This window comes from Nanorana parkeri, unplaced genomic scaffold, assembly GCF_000935625.1.
Source record: "Nanorana parkeri isolate BGI_ZX_2015 unplaced genomic scaffold, ASM93562v1 scaffold206, whole genome shotgun sequence".
Taxonomy (NCBI): domain Eukaryota; kingdom Metazoa; phylum Chordata; class Amphibia; order Anura; family Dicroglossidae; genus Nanorana; species Nanorana parkeri.
This window is the reverse complement of record NW_017306474.1, coordinates 326391-344971: the sequence shown is the minus strand read 5'-3', so window position 1 is coordinate 344971 and position 18581 is coordinate 326391. Positions and strand designations below refer to the sequence as shown.

At 39.9% G+C, this 18581-nt stretch overlaps 1 protein-coding gene across 1 annotated transcript in view; it reads right to left on the bottom strand.

Annotated features, from left to right (window-relative positions):
- Positions 1-16622, bottom strand: part of LOC108786370 (tight junction protein ZO-2-like) — an 80843-nt gene extending 64221 nt beyond the window's left edge. The window contains exons 1-2 of the mRNA XM_018555649.1: positions 16500-16622; positions 2194-2314 (exon numbers count right to left, since the gene is read on the bottom strand). The gene's annotated coding sequence lies outside the window, so the exon portion shown is untranslated. The remainder of the gene's footprint in view (positions 1-2193; positions 2315-16499) is intronic.
- Between the last annotated feature and the right edge of the window lie 1959 nt (positions 16623-18581).

The following is an 18581-nucleotide window of genomic DNA, read 5'->3' as shown; positions in this document are numbered from 1 at the left end:
GGGACACAGGGGGCTCACAAAAGCTGGGTGGAGAGATGCGAATGGCCCTTTCATGCCGTTCTGCTACCACCCCCTCCCCCTACAACATGCTGCCTGAGGTAACAGCCGCAGGCTGCCTCATTATAGGGATGGCCCTGGACACTTCCCAGGGCAGTAGAAAACCAGGCCGTGAGTAGCTAGGCCTGTGTTAAATCTGAAGTAACCTAAATATTTATTAGCTAAAACGTCAAACTTTAAAAAGATTAAACAGGCTTTTAGCACTTATTCTAATTACATTTTTGAACTGACATGCACTATAGTTTCCTAATTTCCATTTAAAGGTGGTAAATGTTGGCAGGCACATAAAGGCTTCATTTTGGAATAAGTCTGGCATTCTGCACGTCTTAATAACTTTCGGGCAATGGGAGGATGGTGGAAAAGGTCACAATGATTGAGAACTTGAACAAATGCAGGGAACTACATTTTCCACCAAGTGAATATAATTTAGTAAAAAGGAATCCGTGCCCTAGACCATGCCCGCCACTAGATTAGGTATTCAATTACAAAATTTGTTGTATAATTTGGTCCACCTTTGTATGGCATATGGCAGTGTAAAATGAACAAACAGACACTATTTGAGAAGTGTTTATGTAGTTACTGTATGTAAACAAATGTTAGGTATTTTTATGTAGATTCTGTAGAGATGGGGAAACCTTAAAACCATAAAAGATACATTGACACATTCATTGGTAAACCTACATAATCAGTACCTCACTTATTAAAAACATAGGCTGCATTTCATAGGTCTGGAACCAAAATAGTGTCAAATGTATGAAGCAAATCCATGGCCCACGTAACCTGTCTGTTGTAATGTAAAGCTGAACACCGGGAAAAAAAAATTATTTTGCATTTGGCACAAGTTAAGTCTGTTAGCTCCAAGTATGAGTATACTAGGGGGTCTGGTGTGAGAGAGGCGCTGGTGTGGGAGAGACACTATGGTGGTGTATTTGCTATAATATGTTTGACTTTGGATTTTATCTGGAACTTATCACAATAAAGCTGCATCTTTATGGATACCAGTTTTTGTGCAGCTGATTGTACAAGAATTGCTAAAGGAGTGGGAGCACACTGTAGCCTGCACCCGCTGTATGCATTGACTGACAGCTGGAGGTGAAATTGGAGAAGTGAGTTTTCGGTCCTTTTTTGGACATACACTAGGGGGTCTATTTAAAAAAAAAAAAATTGCAGGTCCCTTCGCTCTGCAAATATCTGTGAACATTTGTTTTGGGGGAATAATTCAAAAAAGGAATATTCTTAATATATTTTTCCCAGTTTGAGTATGGTGTGTTGTTGTAATAATACATTATGGCCACCAAATGGAGCTAAAAAGCATAGGAGATAAATATTTATTTCCTGTTTTACTCGGCTCTATCTGGTGGCCAAAATGTATTATTACAACGCTACATTTGAACTGGCAATAATATATTAATAACATTCATTTTTGGCAATATTCGCCCAAAATTAACATTCACAGATATTTGCAGAGCGAAGGGCTCTGTGAATTGCTTTTAAATAGACCCCTTGGTGTGGTTGCTATAAAAATCATACCTTGATTGAAGCCGGATACTACACAGAGCACAGTATTTCCAATGCTGCATAGATAAGAGCAGCGGCTTGACCAGTCGTATACCCGTCCCTTTCTTCATCCATTCACAAAAAGCTTTTTTTTGTTTTTGTTTACAGAATACAAGGCGCTCTATGAATAAAGGAGGGGTAGGCATATGACTGAGTTTCCCCTCGTCCATTCATAGAACACTTTGCAATCTGTGAAAAAAATACAAGGCGTTCTGTGGACGAGGGGAGATTCAGTGATATACCTGCCCCTCTTCTATTCACAGGGTGCCTTGCACTTTGTAAAACAAAATACAAGGCTATTTATAAGGCTATTTGTGAATAGATGAGGGAAAAAAGAGGGAGAGGGCATACTAGAACCCGCCACTGTAGCATTCTCTGCTCTTACTCCTTTAAGTCTTTAAATCACAGGAAATGTGCACTGTAAGCAGCTAGTTTTACTCTAACCCAAACACATTACATAGAACTCAGATGTGAAGATAGGGAAGACTGTTGCACTATGGTGCCTACATTGTCACGTTTGATCTAATTGAAAAATGCAGTAATAGTAATAACATGAAAAGGTGAAGATATGGGTAATACCTGGTGAAGCGATCTGCTGCGAGATGTCCTGTGTGTTAAACCAGTTAGGTGCTTTGGCGGAGGCTTCCAGCGTGGGTCTCTGTACCACTCACATGCGCTGGGTAATACTGTGCTAGTTTGCCTACAAACAATAAAAATACATATAAGGAAAAGTAAATTGAAGGAAAGGGGTGACTAAGGAGAAACTTAGCAATTCATTTTTCCAATGTAGAATATGCTTCACAGTGAATATAAATTGTACTTAAAATACTGATTATAGTTGCTCTCTGTCTTCTTAGAAATCAATGATTTTGAGAAAGAATTAGATTTTTGTGTAAAGACATTATATAAATAATGATGTTGGTTGTACTCATGCAGCCTTGTACTAATAATTGAGGGCTAATCCTCTGCCAAAGCACAGTTGCCAAATAACATCTATTTGTAGTATAAAGAAATGTGATCATCTATATGATTTTACTTAATAGATTCATTTGCTGCATTAAAAAATTTTCCCTCTGTTTTTACTACTTATTTTAGCTTTTTAGTGCATGAAATAACATGAAAATAACATACACTGACACTCATTAGAACCCAAGAAGCTGCTTGGATAAGCAGCGAAACAACATCTTCAACATAATAGAACAAGTCCAGTTGAATGTGACTAACTACCACAATCTATACCATGACCTGGATACAGGAGAACCTTCACAGATATATGCTGTGATATTTCCTTATATTTAGCTGTGCCCCATTTTCTAATCCACTATCTTAAAATAACCTATGTTCTAACAACCTGAGTACAGGAAAAGTGTATAAGGGCCCAATCACACTTTTGCCACGCATTGCGTAACAAAAAAGCATCATGTCTGATTTTAGACACGCTGGGGTGTGTTGGCAGCCCATTCAAAATTAACACAATGCATGTTATTACGTGACAGACCTGTAGATCTTAATGGATACAAGTGCAATGTTGTCGCCACACTCGTAGTCTATTCATTCTTCCTCTGTCCCTGCAAGTGAAAGTGCATACCTCGGTATGGCCAAGGGCTGGAAGAATAGTCTGCAGGAGCCTGAGCACTGCACCCACCATCCACTGATTGCAAGTGTAACGCTTTGTAGGCTCAAATGCAAGAAATAATGTACGCACATTTTTTTCTTTTAATATTACATTGTGTGTGCAATGTGCATTTATATATTTTTTCCACAATGCATGTTAACACGTGCACAAATGTAAATGGACCTTAGAACATCATATTTGTTTTACTGAATGTCTTTTTAATGTGATACAGTATTTTGAATGGCCAGTTGACTAATATAAACACAAGTGCGGATTTTCTGATATTGAGATAAGATATTGAGATAACGCTCTCATTGAAGATTTTATTTAAAGGCTAAGTTTACTTTTTAGATATGTTTCATGTTACACCAATAATCAGGGCGGCGTAACATGAAACATGGTTACATCACCAACCCCATACCCCCATTTTGCCTCCCCACTTGCCTGAACCGCAAGGTTCTTCTCACCGCAGGCTACTGTAATTATTTGATTCCTGCACAGCTGTGCGTGGCTCCATTATCCATTGACAGAATCTGTGAATAAAGAGACTACAAGTCCCATCTGCCAGTGAGACTTGTAGATCACATTGTAATACAAGTGCAATGGTGTCACTGCACTAGTCTATTCATTTGTCCTCCCATCCCGTCCCTGCAACTGAAAGTTCGTACCTCAGTACGGACAGGGACTGGGAAGAATAGTCTGCAGAAGCCAGAACATTCAGAATCCATTGCTTGCGGCTGTAATGCTTTTTAAAGCAAAACAAATGCTGTAATGCTTTGTAGACTCAAATGCAAAAAATAATACATGCACATTTTTTTTTCTTTTAATATTAAAGTGTGTGCATTTAATTTTTTTTTTTCATAAGTTGGACTATGCCTTTAAGTACTCAATTTGAATCTTTTTAAATATCCCATCCAAAGGAATCTAAGCTATAGTATCACTGCATTATTTGAATGGCTTTAATTTGATTGCACATGCAGCATTTCATTTATTCATTAGAGAATCCAACACTATTTACAAATATGTATACATTATAATACACGAGTTGGGGGTGGGAAGCATTTTAATCTGGCACAAATAACGACTAGCAGAAGTGAAACAATATTTACTCCTGACAAAGCAGATCACTTATGTACACAATGAGACAAACATAGCCACATACATGAGAATTGCTGATGGGGAGGTGTGCAATGTCCAACAATAGAAAGACAGAGAACAAACACAGGGGAGTAGTTCTTTCTCGCCTTACCCTGAATATTTCCACAGATTTGCATGTCTTCCCTCTGGAAGCAGTTCCCTCTTATTCAGGGGGGTGATGCCAATAGCAGCCTCTAGAATAGTAAAATATTTCTTGTACCTCATGCTGCCTCTGTCACTCTACCTCTGCATCAAGTTGTGACTGGGCGAAACGCTGCGACTTTTGATCTTACATCTGGAAGCAGCTGCTATTATCTAGGTAAACCATGCATGATGACTAGAACACAACCTAATCGTAACGCCGTGTTTTAAAAACATCGCTCGGAAAAGCAGAGATGCATGGCACACACTAGGTTGTCTGTAACGTCACTCTTATATAATGCCAGTGATCTTGAAATAAAGCTGTAATGAAAATTCTCTGCAGTTACAATCATGTTGTAAGCTTCGCCGTACGGGCTAGAACTCCAATTCACTAATCCCCCAGATAAATCTTTTAGGCCAGCAATCTACCAAGTGTTACGGGTCAAGAGATTGCTGCAGCAGTTTAAGTGGGCTTTAATAGATAGGGACTAGGAGGTCATACGATTATTATCATTGGCCCCAATACCGAGACCTCAATCTAATGGAATCTGCTTCTCCATGTAGATCTTTTGATACGTTCTTTCCTGTATTTATCCCAGTTTATTGAATTTATCATAGTAGAATTTTAATCCATCTTTAGAAGCACACCATATGACAGCAAAAATGGCACCATATTGAAATGAAGAATCAAATTAACTGATGACTGAGCTTGGTTCAATAACAGCTAACCAGCCATAGGTTACTGAACATTTGCAAACATTTAGGGCCCGTTCAGATTTATGTCTTACGGTAATTGTGTTTGCTTTGCAGCTCCATTCAGTCTTAGTCCCCATTCACACCACATCGACAGTGTTTCAGAGCTTTTTTCATGCCCTTTTTTAGCGTGTTTTTGCGCGTTTTTTATCCACGTTTCAGTGCGTTTTACAGGAGTTTTCTGTTCATATGTAAAAGCGTTTTAAGGCTCGTTTTCAGCTCCTTTTCAGTTGTCCATTTAAAAGCAGTCTCAGCTACAAAAACATGCTAAAAAAAGCACGAAAAGCGCAAAAGCACATTTTCATTTAAGTCTATAGAGCAAAACGAGCTGGAAAGCTCATGGACTATTTTAAACAACGCGTTTGCGTAAACGCCCCCCATAGGAATACATGAGATTTTGATTTGCATGCGTTTCAGTGCGGAAAAAACGTGCAATGAAACACTCTGCCTGAGAACAGGCCTTGAAGAGACATTCAACTCATTAAATCTTAAAAATTTGAAATTTAAAAAAATATATATTTTTTGTGTATTTGTTAGGGCTTTGTATTGTTAGGGCTTTTCCCTATAGTTCTCCTTAGGGTAACGGGAGGACACAAACTAGCGTCCTCCCGTTACCCTAAGCTCAGTATATCGCGAGCTACAGCTCGCGTTATACTGGATCCGCCCAGCTGCGTGAGTGACAGCTGGCTCTGCCTATCTAGAGGCAGAGCCAGCTGTACCCTCCCCCGTCTGTTCCGCCAGTCAGCGCTGGAGGATCTGAGCGTGAAGGGGAAAATCCAGCCACTCCCCTGTCACGGCAGAGAGCTGTGACAGGATCGAGAAGTGAGCGAACGCTGGTATGTGTTCGATCACTTCCCGATCTACTGAGCCGACCTGTGACAGTCTCATTGACACAGGTCGGCTAGTACTATGAGGTGAGTGAAAAGCACTCACCTCATAGTTCTCCTTTAACAGGCTAAAATTCACTAATATCTGCAAGTCCTAAAACTCTCCTTCTAATATACAAACGTTCTATTTTATTTTTTATTGTAAAAATAGATGTTATGTCAATGATTTCCCTAGCTTATCCTGTTATGCCACTAAAAACAATAGACCCTTTGTTGCTTCTAATGATGCCAAATATCTCCATGCGCCTGGTGGCCAGAGACCATGTGACATTGGATGCCTAGGTTTGGGTCATCTGAGGGAGCTCAGAAGCTTTTCTTCTCCATTCTTGGATAGAAAGAGTTACCTTTTTTTCCTCAAATAAATGAGACTTGGTATTGCTGTGGCACCACTGATACATATGAAGTGTTTCATAGATAGGTCCGTTTTAGTGTGAAATACAGTCTTTCTTGTTCTTTGAATAGGTTTGGAGTCATTTGATTATAAAACGATCTTTGTCACATGTTTCATTACAGCTGATAACAGACCTGATATCATTAAATGATTTATATTTCCTCTACACAGAGCCTGCCAGTGGCAAATGTGTGTCAATGTGCCGTGTTCACTTGAATGAAGTACAGGTAATGGTTTTTACTTTTTCAGGAGCTCATTGTTTGAAATTGTGACATGCAAAGAAAGGCTTGAGGCCTCAATATTTCAGAGAAACTAAATCTAAAGCAGCCAACATTACTGTGGTGTGCTGAAACAGAATCCCTCTGATAAGCCATTTCTACGGAGGATAGGTTAGAATTATCCTGTCATAAACATGATAGTTCCTTTCAAATATTATTGAAAGGACAGAATAAGAGACTGCATAGCATATTGCATAATGCAGACAAATACTATGTGCCTATTGCAGGTAGTTTGAACTGGATTTTCTGCTTATGGCTCTTTAACTATTGCAGCATGCCTGCAGTAGTAGCGTTTAGTACTAGTTCAGCCACCAATATAGGAAAACATAGCTTGGTACCTTTTTATAAAAAGAAAATACATCTTACACTACCTGATTTTGCTAGAAATACAAGCATTGCTTTGTTTATATCTATATATATATATCTATACTGTGTGGACAGCAGCATTGTTAAGCTGGCAAAGAAATCAATGTATGTTCTGTATGTGGAGAAGGGTAAAGAAGGTAAATATACATATATATATATATATATATATATGTATATTAGCCTTCTTTACCCTTCTCCACATACAGAACATACATTGATTTCTTTGCCAGCTTAACAATGCTGCTGTCCACACAGTGTGTGTAGAGAAAGGGCTTTTGGGAGGTGTAGTTTTGGAAAGCATGTCTACATCAGTAGGAAGTGATCTCCCAGCAGCTGCCCCTGCAACAATTGTACCAGCTTGGTGATGATGTAAAATAGAGTTATAAGATATGTTTTAGGATATAGGGCAAAGTAAAAAAAAAATAATACTGGGTCATGCAGTAGAGGTGCAGAGGAAGGTCAGGGGGTACATTTAGGTAATGGCAAGATATAAGAGCCTCTTTAATAAAATGTCCCATGTATCTATTTTATTTATGCATAGATTTTTCAATTGCAAATTTAAAGCTATATCAGTAACTCTTAAAGCAGACCTCTCCCAATGGCTTTTGCATGGAGGGGAAGTTTATGAAGAAGAAAGTAATACTTTTCCCATAAACTCGGTTGCTAAGATATGAATCCCAGCACAAAAGATTTCCATCGCCTGCTTAGTTTACCTGGAGTATAAATCTCACAGATTTCATCGGTGACATGGATATTTAGGATGAAATGTATGTTCTAAATTGCAGATCTTGCAGATTATTACAGATAGATTATAAGGGATTATGTTGTTTGTGTGCTGGAATGCAGATTTCATACATGCCGTTGGTACTGCAAAGTGAGTTGTGGAGATGTGTATAGCACAGGCACCACTAGACCCTGGTACAAGAACTGCATGCACTGCATGAGTCTCCTGTGAGGTGCACTGGGTCTAGTGAGACCTAAAAGAGCAAGTCGCTCTCACTGTGAGAGTGACTTGCTCTGTTCTATGCAGGCAGTGCTAGACAGAGGTATATCCATACCAACATTGTATGCATAGTTCTGGGCTGCTGTCACAGAGGAGAGATCGGGGAGCCAGGTGGAAGCAGATTGGGATTTCTGCACTGTTTAACAGGTTATGCTGCTACCTCTGACCACCAATAATAGGGAGCACACTGACCACCAAGGGTGGGGGACAGAAATGTCCACAAAGGAATGGGGCACACAGGCCACCAAAGACAGGAAAGCACACTGACTGCTGAAAGGGAACACTGCTAAGGGCGGACTGTCAACCAATTTTATGGGGGTAGAAACAACACTGACTACCAACAGTTATAGGGCACTCACCACTGACCACATTTAAGTCAGACAAGGGGACACTTTTTTCTGTCCACTGAATGCTGCAAGCTGTTATGTGCATTACATAGACTGGACTCCAGAACTCTGAAACCAGGACTGTACTATGTTATACATTACATATTACTGACTGCTGCACTATATACCCTACATAACCCTGACTGCTGCACTGCCTACACTATGGTGTAGGTTACGTAGCTTTGATCACTAAACTCTGCAAAAGTCTCACCACTGAACTCTATACATTACCGAGACTCAACTTGTGGACGCCATAAACTACAAAGGCTTGACAGCTGAGCTCTATGAACTACAGAGGCAGGACTGCTATACTCTATACACTCCAGAGCCCTGGCGACTGAACTCTATACACTCCAGAGGCCCTTACCTCAGCGTTCCCCACGAATGAGGTTAATTTAGTAAAGCGGTAGAACATGTTCACTTTGCAAAGAATACCTAATCATGTGCAAGGAAAAACAGAATTTTTAGTTGCACATGATTGGAAGCTTCATTTGCAAAGTTTATTTTCACGTAGCTTAGTGTATGTGGTGAGGCTATCATCCAACCGCGTGCAAAGCGAATTTTCCCTTAGCTTAAGTGAAAATTTCCTTTGCAAAGTGAACATGTTCTATTACTTTAATAAATCACCCACTATGCTTTCTTCCTCATTCTAACAATGGTCATAAGTAATTTCTATACATTCTCTAAAAAAGTTATATACATACTGTATATGTGTTTATACTGTATACAGTATTCATATATCATATGCATCAAAAGCAAATTACAGTAACTCAGTGAGGCCAATTTACTGATGGAGTTGAGAATGTTCTCACAATAAAATGTGTGAAGATGCACTTCAAATATCCAATCACTTGAAAACTTATTTCATCTGCGCATGACTGGATAAATGAAGTGAGTAGTCACACAGTTTATTGTGTGAACATGCTTACCTCCTTTAGTAAATTAGCCTCAAGCTCTGTGGGAAGCAAATGTAAACGTGACATGTTTCCATCTACTTGCTGGCTTTAACAGATTGGGAAAAAAATGCAATTAATAAAACGTCTAAAAGCTTGGAACCCTATCAGTCCACTGCACTTGTGTATTGTTGGTCTTCACGAAAATTGCAATGGCAACTGAATGTTCACTGCGTGAAGGCGGTGAGGAGGGAGGGCAGTAATTGCAATAAGGAAAAGTCTACTGTGCAAATGTCACTGAAACAAATAGAAGATGATGGGGTAGGTATATCACGCTAGGTAGTTAGACTCTAAAATGCAGTGAAAGGAAGCACTGAGGAAGGAGGGTGCTGGTGGCACTAAAGAGCAGGCATTGCTTGTTATCTTCACAGCTTTGCAGAGCATAGCCCTCCCTAAAACGGGTATTGGAGAATCAGAGACACATTAAAAAAAGGAGAAAAGTATAAGCAGACAGGCCATAGTCTGCAGTAAATCCAAATATCTCTATTTAAAGTATATGTGACAACATACACTATATTGCCAAAAGTATTGACGCCTGCCTTTACATGCACTTGAACTTTAATGTCATCCCAGTCTTAGTAGGGCTCAATATTGAGTTGGCCGACCCTTTGCCGCTATAACAGCTTCAACTCTTCTGGGAAGGCTTTCCACAAGGTTTAGGAGTGTGTCTATGGGAATGTTTGACCATTCTTCCAGAAGCACATTTGTGAGGTCAGGTACTGATGTTGGACGAGAAGGCCTGGCTCGCAGTCTCCGCTCTAATTCATCCCAAAGGTGTTCTATCGGGTTGAGGTCAGGACTCTGTGCAGGCCAATCAAGTTCCTCCACCCCAAGCTCACTCATCCATGTCTTTATGAACCTTGCTTTGTGCACTGGTGCTCAGTCATGTTGGAACAGGAAGGGGCCATCCCCACACTGTTCCCACAAAGTTGGGATCATGAAATTGTCCAAAATGTCTTGGTATGCTGATACCTTAAGAGTTCCCTTCACTGGAACTAAGGGGCCAGGCCCACCCCCTGAAAACCAACCCCACACCATAATCCCCCCTCCACCAAACTTTACACTCGGCACACCTGTTTGTGAAGAACAACCTAATAACTAGCAGCTAATAGCTGTCAAAGGGGAAATGGAGATTAATATTCCCTCTGAAAGTGGCATCATGCAGGGGAATGGCATTTAGTTTGCTATAGCAACATGTATCACAAAAAGGTTTTCATTTTCATTTTTGGTTGCAGTGCAGTGCTGCTAAACTCCTGCAGTCTTTATGCAGCCACTTCCTGTGTACAACACCTCAGGGATGGCTTCATGGTATTTCTCGGGGATTGAGAAAGGTAATTGAGATGACCAGCAATGTATCTTCAAGAAAAATACAGCAAGCCCAGTTGCCTTGATTTATTTTTTGCAGATACACTATATGGCCAAAAGTATTGGGACACCCCTCCGAATCATTGGATTCAGGTGTTCCAATCACCTCCATGGCCACAGGTGTATAAAATCAAGCACCTAGGCATGCAGACTGCTTCTACAAACATTTGTGAAAGAATTGGTCACTCTCAGGAGCTCAGTGAATTCAAGCGTGGTACCGTGATAGGTTGCCACCTGTGCAATAAGTCCATCAGTGAAATTTCCTTGCTATTAAATATTCCACGGTCAACTGTTATTATAAGTGGAAGTAACTGGGAACAGCTGCTCAGCCACGAAAAATGACAGAGCGGGGTCAGCGCAGGCTGGAGCGCACAGTGTGCAGAAGTCGCCAACTGTTTGCAGAGTTAATAGCTACAGACCTCTAAACTTCGTGTGGCCTTCAGATTGGCTGCATCCAAACCTTACATCACCAAGTGCAATGCAAAGCGTTGGATGCAGTGGTGTAAAGCACGCTGCCACTGGACTCTAGAGAAGTGGAGACGTGTTCTCTGAAGTGACGAATCACGCTTCGCTGTCTGGCAATCCGATGGACGTGTCTGGGTTTGGCGGTTGCCAGGAGAACAGTACTTGCCTGACTGCATTGTAGAACTAATAATCAAGAACTGATCAGAGAGGTACATGTTTATGTTATAACATAGAGACTGGAAGCTCATTCGCAAAAAACAAGCAGTGTGCCTCTCTTTATAACTGTAATTGTAAGATATAATTACAGTATGAACAAATGATATATTATGTTTTTCCTAAATATGTTGTCCAGATGCCAGCTTATAATAAAATTGCATTTAAAATAAAAATTTATAAATTATTTTTATAATAATTATAAATTATCTGAGGAACACGGATGATGCTAAATTTGGCCTGGAAATCTAAGCTCTAACTACCTCTTTGTATGAAAGAGCAGAATAATAGGGCTTTATTTTATCATTAATTGAATGAATTGAGGTATCAGATTAGGCATGCTTAGCACACCACATAATGAACTAAACAGGAAGCACTCATTTCTGTAGTAAATGCACACTGATGACATAAGTAAAGTTAGAATAACAACATGACCTAAAATAGCATATACAACATAGTGAATTAGCATCCCTATGCTTTACTTTTTTCCCTATCTCATGAATGGCAATTGTACATTTTACTGAAACGTGTCCTGTTTTTTCCTGCATAGGCTGTTCACTTTTTCACTGAGAAAATCAACAAAACCAGGGATGGTCAAATTTGTGTGTTGAAGAGATGCTAGCACATTTCTGTGTTTTGTTGTTGTTGAAGTACTGGCACACTGAATGCCCAGGGAAATGGAACCTGGGTGCTAAGTTAATGGTAGACAGATAATGTAAGGCAACACATTTTGATGGGGTGAAGTCCACTTTTCTGAGGATATCTTTTGTGTTGACCTTGGGAAAAGTTGGCTGCACTCCACTGAAACATCATGTATAATAAAACAATTACATATATAAATAAATAATGTTGCTTCACCCGAAAATACCTGCCTGTAAGTGCCCTACGTTGTCATTTTCTATGGGACACTATACTACAAAATACTCCCACAAATGCGGGCCATTGATTGCAACCAAGATATGTTAATTTTCCCGTTCAAAAAAGTATTTTTCCTAACAAATTGTCAGTAATTGGATATGCAGAGCCCGATAGCAGGGGCACACACTTTGGTATAGTGTACTCAGGAAAAGAATCAGGCATAGATTCCAAAAACGCGGCACAAAAGGGTAAATCCAATAATCATAGTCAAACAAGGTATAAGGTCAGGACAGGCAGCAAAGGATCAAACTTGATAAACGAAGCAAAGGTCAGGTAATGGAATCACACGGCTTGTAACTGGCACACTGTGGATAGCTCTGAAACACCTGAGCACTCTCTGTCTGGAACCTTGCAGCTTTATAGTGATCAAACAGAAAGTGATGTTAGGAGGTGTGGCAGAAGGGATGCAATTACTGTCTATAACAGGAAGCACTCCAGCGCTGCCATTTTGATATAAAGATGCCATTAAACATGTGCAAGAGGCCTCACTATTTTCATGCGGGAAAGTTATAGGACACAAGTCACTGACTAGAGTGCCAAGTACTGACATGCTGTGAGTGTGAGGACCCCCGCAATTGATACTGGTAAGTAGAGAATTGTGACACAAATTCATTTAAGAGCATATTGCAAAAATAAATACACCTCAATGAAAGTCATAGCAGCAAAGCTAAATTTTAGACAATAAAATCCTAATTAACAAGAATTCAGTTGATTATAAAAGGGTGTTACTTAACAAACAAAGAAAACCTCTTCACATTTCATGCTGTCAGCAATGACACCACATGGAAGACAAAGATATTTTTTTTTTCACAAGAAAGGTGAAGGCTACAAGAAGATCAGCAAAACTTTACTTATCAATCAGAATACTGTAGCAAAAGAGATACAAAAATGAAACAAAGATGGAACTGCAACCATCTCACAGAGACGTCCAGGCCAACAATGGAACTTATAGGAGAACTAGTTCTTCTAAGGGTAACGGGAGGACACAAACTAGCGTCCTCCCGTCACCCTAAGCTCAGTATACCGCGAGCGACAGCTGGGGGTATACTGAGACACCGCAGCTGAAACAAATCTCGAAAATTATGTCTGGATCCAACCAGCTGCGTGAGTGACAGCTGGCTGCGCCTATCTAGAGGCAGAGCCATCTGTACCCGTCCCCTCCCCCGTCCGTTCTGCCAGTCAGCGCTGGAGGATCGGACAGGGGAGGGGGAATCCAGTCCCTCCCCTGTCACGGCTCTCTGCAGTGACAGGATCGAGAAGTGAGCGAGCGCCGACGATCTACTGAGCCGACCGCTGACAGTTTAATTGTCACAGGTCGGCTAGAATTATGACGATGAGTGAAAATCTCTCACCTCATAGTTCTCCTTTAACACCTCGACAGGAGCGTCTTCTGATGAGAAGGGTTGAAGAAAATCGCCATGCAAGTTCACTGCATTTAGTTAGAGAAGTAGAAAGCCAAACTGGGGTGATTGTTTCCCGTGACCCAATACGCCGTACACGGCAGAGGAATGTCATGCATGGGTGTCGTCCACGAAGGAAGCCCCTTCTAAGCCCATGCACTAAAGAGCCAACCTACAATTTGCCAGGGCCCATGCTGAAAAAGAAGAAGACTACTGGGACTCTGTACTCTGGAGTGATGAGACCAAGATCAATGTTTTTGGAACTGATGGCTTCCAAACTGTATGGTGTCGCAAAGGTGAGGAGTACAGAGTACAGTGAAACATGGTGGTGGCAGTGTCCTTCTGTGGGGATGCATGAGTGCTGCTAGTGTCAGGGAGCTGCATTTCATTGATGGTATCATGAATTCACAGATGTACTGCTCTATATTAAAAGAGAAAATGCTACCATCACTTGGTCGTCGTGCACTTTTCCAACATGACAATGATCCAAAACACACATCTAAGGCCACTGTTGCCTTTTTGAAGAAGAAAAGGGTGAAAGTGATTCAGTGGCCAAGTATGTCTCCTGATCTGAACCTAATCAAACACCTATGGGGAATTCTGAAGAGACAAGTTGACCTTCACTCTCCATCCAGCATCCAGGCTCTAAAAGAGCTTGTTTTTGAAGAATAGAAACAGATAGATGTTGCAATATGTCGCCAACTTGTTCATTCCATGCCTAGAAGACTTGGGGCTGCCCTTACAAATCATGGAGGTCACACAAAATACTAGATGGAGTCGTTTTTGTTGTGGGGTGTATTCATGTTTGCTTCACCTAATTTGAGTAAAACTGAAGATTATGTAATCTAAGTTATATTATTAACCTTACTTTCATGTAATGTGCTAAACAAATGTTCTATAAAAATTGGTTTTGTCAAAATTTTGGAAATTGTTCTTGTGTTCACTGAGATGCTGATTAAAATCTTGCTGTTCAAACAAAGGGGTGTACTCTTTTATGCTGAGCACTGTATATAAAAGTCCTATGGTAAGCACCACACTCAGATAACGGTAAACTGCCTGGGTGCACTCAAGTAGATATACACGGTCAATCTGGGCCCTCCTTTCCATCTTGTATTGAATTGTATTGTGATGGTAATGTTTTCCCTATATTGTAAAGCGCTGTGCAAACTGTTGTCACTATACAAATCCTGTAAAATAATAATAATTGATTTATGTTGCTTCATTACAAGCATATTACATATCATAGATTACATATCGTTACAAGATATATATACACGTATTTGTGTGTGTGTAAATTTGCATTTACTCGATCTAGAAAGCGAGTGAAAGGGGCAGTTTTTAAACTGTAATATAAAGTTCTATAATTGCTAATGTTTTGTCATGTTTCTACAAATATTATTTTATTTTTGTGTACTTATGTAGCAAGTTTACAAATAAACAAAGGCATTTTACCTATGTGTGTTACACATAGGGTTGCCACCTGTCCAGGATTCACCCGGACAGTTCGGGTTTTGAATGCTGTGTTCGGGTTTCATGGCAGCAGAAACCCGGACACAAGATGTCAGGCACATAGGCGAAACCCAAATTAAGATAGGGGCTACTGGCCCCCCACTGAAAATAGTCTCAACTGTGATATTTACATATGAAGGGGTGGCACTATTTACATATGAAAAAGCCGCAAATCATTCTTCCAAGAAAATTTGTCGCTAGAGTGTTCGGGTTTCGATGGAAGAAAAGGTGGCAACCCTAGTTACACATATAAACATTTGACCATCATGGCTTAAGAAAGTGTTATTATTGAAAGCTAGTATGAAAATCTACACATAACACCTGAAAGTCAGAATTAGTTTTATAAAATGTCTAATTTATATTTGTAACACTAACAAGTGCTGTGTATCTGTGAAACATCACCTAACCTGTACGTTTAAAAGCTTTTTGTTTAGCAGCACTCATAAGAGTCCCAAGGTTGTAACATTAGTGAGTAGACAGGGTGAAAGCTTTGTCTGTGTTCTCTCCTGACTTCCTGATTCTAGAGGCTGTGATATTGTTGTCAATAGGAACCTTCCAGATTATACTTATTCTCAGCAGGTGACATTTTTAACATGTTCCTCATCCACATTTGTATCATTTAACTGAATTTAGCATCTTTATGACTTAGATACAAGAAGTGCAATCTTTCTTTGCAATCCAGTTTGTTGCTGAAAAAATCCTGGGAGTAGCAGAGTCTTGTATAGCTGCATGCTGGGACTTGCTTAGTTATGTGGATAGACCAGTTGACTTCAGTATATAGCTAACAAGTTGCATATTATCCTTCACTTCCTATATAAATATCAACAGCAGAAGAGATCAAGACATAAGCAGTGTTTCATTTTGTTAAATTGTGTAGCAGGTAAAGAAACCCTTTTGGCGACGTGTTTACTTTCTTAGTGTCAATGACAATGTATTCCTAATTTCCTAATCACATTCAAACTACAGTGATAAGAAATGCTAAGCACAAGGCAGGTATATAAGCATACAATCCCAGCTGCCCTATTACGGCGTCTATAGACAACACCAGTAATCAACTTGGACTGTGTGCTGTAACCTGAAGCCATATTGACAGGTTTGCACTCACCTGGCAGCTCCTGAAAGTGTGCAAGGTGTGCGATGAAAAGCGAAAGGACCGATCCGGTGTATTATGTGAGGCCAGCAAGCAATCCTGACATATTTTCCAGAGATTCCTTTTTCTTTTTTGTAAAAGATTTCTTAGGGAGATTTAAGGTTGGGCTGGAAAGGGTGTGTGCTGCCTGGAGCAGCCAGGGTGGAGAATGAAAGACAGGAAGCTTCCTGTTTGCAGAACAGTGTATGGGAGCCAGTATAGAGTGTGTGCTAAGGGGAGGTGTTTATGGGTCATAGGTATCATTCTTCTCACTCTCGAGAACTTCATCATAAAAGACTGAGTCAAACTGCTCTTGTTACGAATTACTCACTTGGAAAATAAAAACAACCTATTAAACTTTGTATTTGCTAGAGAATAAAAATCCTGATAAGAAGTTTCGGAATGCTGATAAATTGAACACAAATATTGCTACATATACTAGCAGATTATTATGCATGCAGAACGTTTTTGACAATGGTTATTTGACCCGCTGATGTCATAGCTTAAAGCATCCTGTGAAATATTGATGTGAAACTTGTAGAAATGATTCATTAGTCTGTTATGTATGTATGTAGACCTTTTATAGTAACAGCTTTGAAAATTATCTGCATCAGATCACTGTTTGAAAATGGAATTTTGTACAAGGCACTGTGACCACTTATATTCATTCTAAAAACAGTAAAGGCCCAGCAAACTAAAGTCACTTTCTTCACTGCTAAATACCACTATGATCCAATTTTTATATTTTTCTAAGGGGACCAACAAATCTGTCCAGGGCATTTTGGAATGTCTTTGTATATGAAACAATAATGTATCTCTTCTCACACATTCTTTGCTTTACTCTATGACATACCAAAGTCATGCAGTTGAGACAATTGCTTTTTAATGTCATCACTTTTCAGGAAGAATGAAGCATTGTTTGAAATAAACTGTCAGGACACCAACAAATGTGTCCACGTCTTTATAGCTGCAGGAAATGTTAGCAAAATACTTTTATAGGGAATCTGTTTCAGATAGACACACCTCATTTTGGTTGGTGCTAGCTCAAAAGCAACATGTTAATAACAATAAAGAGACTACCATCATGTACACTGCTGTCTTCTGAATTCCCATACAAAAAAACATTTTATTAAGATTTTTTTAATGCAAAATCTGGCTTCACTTTAATTTTTTTTCCAGTTCTTCTTCCTTTGCACCTAATTGTCATTAAAAAACAAGTTGACTGTTGATTCAACAGTTATTGTAACAATATCAAAAGTTAGTATTAAATCTTAAACTTCTCCAACAACCATGCAACACATCTGGAAATTAACCTAACTTAATTAATCATAAATGTTGTGTACTCTATGGTCAATTCATAAATCTTATCCTTCAGACTTTATTCAATATGACTAAATAATTTGTTGACTGACCTTATACATTTTATTTTTGAAAGACCTAAGTGCCAATCTTATATGACTTTCCTTATTCAAAATGGCAACTGCAATGTCTTATTATTAGTACATGAGCTTTGGGACTCCACATGTATCTGAAATGTACAATTTGACATAAATGGAAAAACAGAACCAAATCTTGAAGAAAGCCAATCTAAGTACTCAGAAATGTCCCAATTCACCTAACCAATATGTATGTCAGTGTAAGTGTGTGTGTGTGTGTTTATATATATATACAGGGCTCGAAAAATCCACTCGTCTGCTCGTCTGTGACGAGCAGACGGTGGAGCCCGACGAGCAGCTTCCGAGCCGGCCGTTGTAATTACACGGCCGACCGGAAGCTTTACAGTCAAGCGATTGAGCGTCTCGAGAGATGCTCGATCGCTTGTATCAGAAGCTGTCACTGCCGTTGCTGGTCCCGAGATCCGCTGTGCCCGATGCGGCCGGGACCGGCACGGCCCCGTGACAGGAGATCAAAGGGAGATCAGTATATAGAACTCCCTTTGATCTCCTCTCAGTCCCCGAATGCAGGAAGTGATGTATATTACATCACTTCCTGCATTCAGTGTCACTCTCCAGCTACAGAAGCTGATGAAGCCGATCTCTGCTTCATCAGCTTCTCTGG